This window comes from Oryzias melastigma, linkage group LG11 (assembly GCF_002922805.2).
Source record: "Oryzias melastigma strain HK-1 linkage group LG11, ASM292280v2, whole genome shotgun sequence".
Taxonomy (NCBI): domain Eukaryota; kingdom Metazoa; phylum Chordata; class Actinopteri; order Beloniformes; family Adrianichthyidae; genus Oryzias; species Oryzias melastigma.
In genome coordinates this window covers 21,937,327-21,943,267 of record NC_050522.1, presented here as the reverse complement: position 1 = coordinate 21,943,267, position 5,941 = coordinate 21,937,327, and the positions used below count along the sequence as shown (strand labels likewise).

Genomic DNA, 5,941 nt, shown 5'->3' with positions numbered 1-5,941 from the left:
AAGTCCAAGTCGAGTCTAAAGTCGTCAAATTCATGACTCGAGTCTGACTCGAGTCCAAGTCATGTGACTCGAGTCCCCACCTCTGGACAATGGTCTCAAAATGATTGAAAACTCTACAAGCAATCATTTTATACAAAAATGTACACAAGTAAAGCTCCCAGATGTTTAGAAAAGTAAAGGAGCATTCACTCCGAATAGGGCTGCCACGATTAGTCGACTAATCAACTATTGAAATAGTTGACGACTAATTTAATAGTCGATTAGTCGTTACTTTATATTATATGGAGTTGGAGTGTTGTAAAGTTAAAAGTTATAATGACATTTTGCTAGCTTTTTGGACTATTTTGGCATTTATTACGGTTTTTTTATAAGTTTAGCTAATATTTCAGCTACATGCTAGCTGTTTTAGCTAATTTAGAGAATTTGAGAGATCAGGTTTATTTATTTTAAGGAGCTCTGCAAAAACATCTGTAAACATGTATTGGTTCATGAGATAGTCTTTTTTTTAACGGCAATCTTTCCCTTCTGTGTCTGAATGAGGGCGCTTTCAGCGGTACTTCTGTGTCTCTGTAACCCTGTTTTATGGACTTGCAGTCCCCTATTTGTCCACATGTGTCAAAGTCAAGGCCTGCTGGGTAATTCTATCTGCCCCTCCAGATCATTTTATTTTATTGCTTTTAATGGCCCGACGTTATATTGTGCTCATTTCTAACCTGTATATTTTTGACAAAAATGTTTTAATGGAGAGTAAAATATTGAAATGTATTTAAGGTTTAAGTTAATTTATTCTGGAAAAGGTTATTGCTTGTTTTTATTCATAGTAATGTTAAAAAGTTATCTTTGTAAAGTTTTAAAAATAAAGGTTTTGGTGTGTTCAATAAATGCTTAGCCTGTTCGGCCCGCGACTCAAGGTGTGTTTTTAATTTTGGGCCCTTTTGTGATTAGGTTTGAAACCCCTGAAGTGAGGAAAAAAATCAAAATAACAATGTATGGATGCAAATACAAAAACGGAAGGAGAACAATCTGATTCTCCTCCTTGTTTTGGATAGTGCTTCTTGTTCTGCATTGATGTTGGCAGCAAATACTAATACACACGTACAGTACTCTCTAGTGGGTAAAATGCAACCGGTTATTGGTGCAAAGATGACAAATGTAATATACAAATTTTTTTCTAAATCACATACAAGCTACTCTGAGTATAAGTCCCACCTCTGACCAAACTATGCAAAAAATGTGACTTATACTTAGAAAAAATAGGAGTATTCAGAACATTTCCTGTGTCTACAGTGCTTGTCAAGCTTTTAGAAGCAGCACTAAGCAAAATCTTTGGGTAACTGTTATATTTTTTTGTGGCTAATTTGTTATCTACTGAGGTTTTTATAAGCTAACTATAGTTTAGCTTTTATTTTAGCAAGAAGCTAACATTTTTCACTAATTTAGTTTACTGAGTAATTTTAGGCTCTTTTGGAGTTTAGCTAGTATTAAAGCAACAAGCTACCTTTTTGGTTAATTTGGCATCCAATAATTTGGAGTTTAGCTCATATTTTTGCAAAATTGGCATTTATTAGGATTTTTTAAGCAATTTTACTACAAGTTTTTCAGAAATTTAGGTTAACTTCAGCGCTCTTTCGTAGTTCTATAACAGAATTTCCATTTTTTTTTAGCAAATTTAACATTTTACAAATAGATTTTGCATTTTCAGCAAATCTCCTTCAGCATTTAAAGTAAATTGCATCACCATTTTCAGCAAAAAGCTTCGGTATCTTCAGCCACTACTTTCAACAAAAAGCAGTCACACCAGCATTAACTTTTCTAGTTACATACTGTAGTATTTTTTGAAAACCCTTTTTTCTTTTGATATTCTATCCAAGATGCTCTTATTCTTCAAACCCCACAAAAGGAAGTCCAACACCAACAACAGATCCAGATGTTCTAGAAGTTTCGTGAAAAAGCTCCCTGCACGTGTGCAGTTCTCTGCAGCAGTGAGCCTCGTGCCCGGACTGCAGAGAGCGCTTCAGTCACTCAAGGGCACGGGAGGCTCTACAAGCTGCCATGTTTTAGTAGTAACTGCGTGAACTTGTTGAACTGAGCGTTGTATGCAGTCGAGGAAGAATCCACACACAAAAACCAGCTCTTGTACCTGACTGAAAAACCCTCCTTCAGTCAGCCTGCATCTGATTTCCCCTCCAGTCTGAAGCCAGCGTCTCTTCTCCTGGTGCTCTTTTGTCTTCTTCAAGTAGCTCTTCCCCTTCTTCCCCTTCAGATTTTATATTTTCTACTGTTTGATACTTTGCTCTGAAAAAGAAATATTTCTTCCAGTTGTCTCCTCTTCTAAACCTCCACAGCCTTACTTTTTAAACACGCCAAGGCCAGCCTGCAAAGAAGAGGAGCTCTCATGAATTTTGGAAATTAAATGTCACATCTGTGCCCCTTCGACTTTTTCCCTGAGCTACTTTCACGGCAAAGAGCCTCGCTGGCCTACTCATCTGAAAAATCTCTGGGCCATCCAGGTATTACTCTCCATTCGTCACCACTCACCCTCTGTTTGTTCTCCTTACCCTTTCAATCTTCCTTTATGCGCTCCACATTAGCGTCTGCCTTCAGGGGACCGTTTCTAAATGCTGAACTTTTCTTAAAGTCAACACGGCAAATGAACCTTTTAAAATTCTACATTTGTCATCGGAAAATGCCGTCCGGAGCTAAAGGAGAACTTAACCCCAACCCCAATCCAGGAGTTTAGCAACACACGCCGTCTTTCTGGGAGTTGAAAGAGTTAACGTATACGTGACGAGAAGGACCAAGCAGGGAATTATGAAATGTCATGTTTGTTGGAGGTGAAAAAAAGAAGTCAACCTCGAAGACTGGAGCTGAAAACACCTTTTAAAACTTTGTTTGGAAAGTGGTGGGCTGTTTTGTCCTTCTGTGTTGCTTTCTGAAAATCTGAAGGACACTAAAAGGAGAGAAAATACCAAGAAAAGTGAAGTTTCATTTTAGCTCAAAGTTTTATCTTTCTGAGACAGAAAGGGACAGCAGTAAGAGAGAGTCGAAGAAGACGATGATGCTGATTTCAGAGCAGATTTGTCCAACAAGCTTTTGTTTTTAACAAATGAGATGGTTTCCTGGAGTAAATTAGATGTGGACATTTCCTCCACTCTTCTCTACCCTGAAGACCTCCTGGGACCGAGGTTTGTTGTTTTCCCTCCTGGACTTTCGCCTCCTCTGAGGAGTCGGATCAGAACCTCGTCTGACTGACTCATGGCTCTGAACACATCTGTGGGATTTACACCCATCATCCTTTACTACAAACACTGGAAACTCTGACAGCTTCCATTCTCCTGCATTCTTCTTTGCTTTCAGCTCCAGGATGGCATTTTATATTTACAACAAAGGTTATTTTTTTGGACTTTACATTTCATCTTTCTCTCGTTTAAAATTAAATTTTTATCAGAAATCTGATTTAACTTTTAAGGCTTTTTGCTTGACATGCGTTAACACATTTTAATTATTTTTATTTTCCACAAGTGAAGATTTTTGATATTGGAATAAAACCAACTGGATAAGACAATTGATTAATGCAAGGTCAGGATTTAATGATTCAGAACCAAAGGCTGTTTAAAACAGCCTTAATGATCAGCCAGTTGGAACCATTTTCATCAGAGTATTGCAAATTATTAATATATATATATATACACACATATGTACAATAAAGATGAATTTTATGGTCCTGTTTTAGAGCAAAACAAAAGGTATAGTTACACGATAAGCTACTGAAACGTAAAGAGATATTAGTCATTTTTAAAAAGTGCTTTTCCTATGTTTGACAAATTATTTAAACCAAGACACTATGGAAAGTTTGATCAATTTGCCTTAACATCCAAACAGATCAACCTCAAAATAACAGAATCTACTCAGAACTTTTGGCCCCATAAAAGTGCTGAACCTACAGCTTTTTGAAGACTAAAGAAACTGGAGAAATGCCATAAAAAAACATTTAAATTGGTTTAAATGCAAAAACTTTGACAACAAATCTCCATTGATAAAAAAAACATAAAAAAAATACTATAAAACATATTTGCAAGAGTTTGATTGAAAAATTAAAACTTTGGAAAGGAAATGCTTCGGTTATTGCACACACAATGTCTTTTTTGCCAGAGTAGTTTTCAGAAATTTTGCTAAAGACCCACTCAAATGGAAATTGTGTTTTAAACGTCTTCTTGTAAGATTGAAACTGCATTTCTTAGTATTTCTTTATTTAAATTGTGCCGGATAAGAATTAGATGAAAACCCGCGGTTTTAAAAAGCTCGGGTTTGTGACGCAGCAACCGCCAAAGTCTCCCTGCTCCGCTACAATTCTGATACGCCTACTTACAGACAAATAGATCCACTAATGTATTCCGTTTCCTCGTCTATGCTCAAAACTGTATATCTGGTTTTCTCCGATACTGCTTGTCGTTTTATTTATTTATTTTTTGTTAAGCCTATGTTAGCTTGGGCTTGTGTGGTGCTGTAAGCTAGCGGGAGAGAGTGCAAAAAAAAAGCTGATGGAAAATTAGCGAAAGGCAAAATTCAAAGGAGAGTTTCTAACAAACTGTAGAAAATAAGTCTTAGAAAACGACACAGACATTTGTGATTTTGGATAAAAACTGCCTAATCGTTATTAAAAGACCGGCGGGAACGATTTTACAACGGAAGAAAATATATAGTTGGAGTGGGACTTTAAAACCTTAGCCACCCGTATGGGGGGTTGACCTGTTCAGGTCCGTAGAGTAGAGTGGCTGCATTTAATGCTTTAAAGTCTAAATTTATTTCCAGCTATCCAAAAAAACACTTGTGTACTTGTGCTATAGGTACTATTAGAGCCAAAGTTGTCTGTCCCTTATTTGCGACAATAGGCATCAAGGGGTTAAGGGTTTGTCTTGCAGTTCCCTTGAGGCTCGTCGTGAAAATGGAACGTACCATCGTCTTGGACGTGGTAAGTGTACTGTGAGGTATTCAAAAGGCTAATGTAAGTTGTATGCAAAAGTAATGCTGTCATGATGAACTTATCCACAACCTAATTGTTAGTAAAGTGCGTTTAATGGCTCCCTTACTGATTGCGCAAATGCTGCATGTACGGGGTGTGCAGGTCATACGGAAGTCCTGCTGTTAGGACACCGACTACACTCTGGTTGTCTAATTTCCTAATTTTTTACAGTCGAGCTGAACGCAAGGAGTACAAACTCATTGAGTGCATGTTTTTCAAGTGTTCGCTATGACCTGTAGCTTGTATCAAACCAATGTTTCTGAACATTCTTGTTTTTTGGATCACAAAGTGGTCTATGACCTAGGCTTACAGAGTTTCCAAAATGGGCCAAACTGTTAACTGACCAAGAATATTAGGAGAAAATACATAAAGCATGAGGTGGCAAAACTAATAAAAAAAAAAAAAATAGTAAGGGTTCAACTTTACAATGTCCTCTTATTTTTTTCTGGGAGATGTTTAACTTTTATAAACAATGTATTTCAAATTGAAATGTTTTGTCTGGTTTGGGGGATTTTATACCCTCGTATGCCAAAGTCAAGTCTGGGACAACACTGTTTGGAAAACGATGATTTTGAATGTCTCACATCGGCGCAGGAGTCAGTTAAAGCAGGTGACTCACTGTCTTTGTGTTTACTGCTGCTTCTGAGGAGCTGAAAGCCTCTTTTTTAACATTTGGAGAATGTGCTATGCTTTTACTCAACAGTGATGCAATCATCTCACTGGAGACTTCCATCAAAGGCAGCTGCATGTTTTAACTTTGCAATTTCGCTCCAGGTAAAAATTAATCTGGAGTTGTTCAAACAGACAAAATGGGCAGTTTGCAACCAATGGAAATCGCAAAAGAGAGAGCTTCCACCGTCGACACGTCTCACCCGCCATCCACCGCAACGCCATCCCCCTGTTTGTTCTTCGCTTGTG

At 37.5% G+C, this 5,941-nt stretch overlaps 1 protein-coding gene across 1 annotated transcript in view; it reads right to left on the bottom strand.

The window, feature by feature from the left end:
- LOC112162502 (zinc fingers and homeoboxes protein 2) overlaps positions 1-5,941 on the bottom strand; it is a gene marked incomplete in the record, with an annotated part of 151,859 nt that overhangs the window by 86,905 nt on the left and 59,013 nt on the right.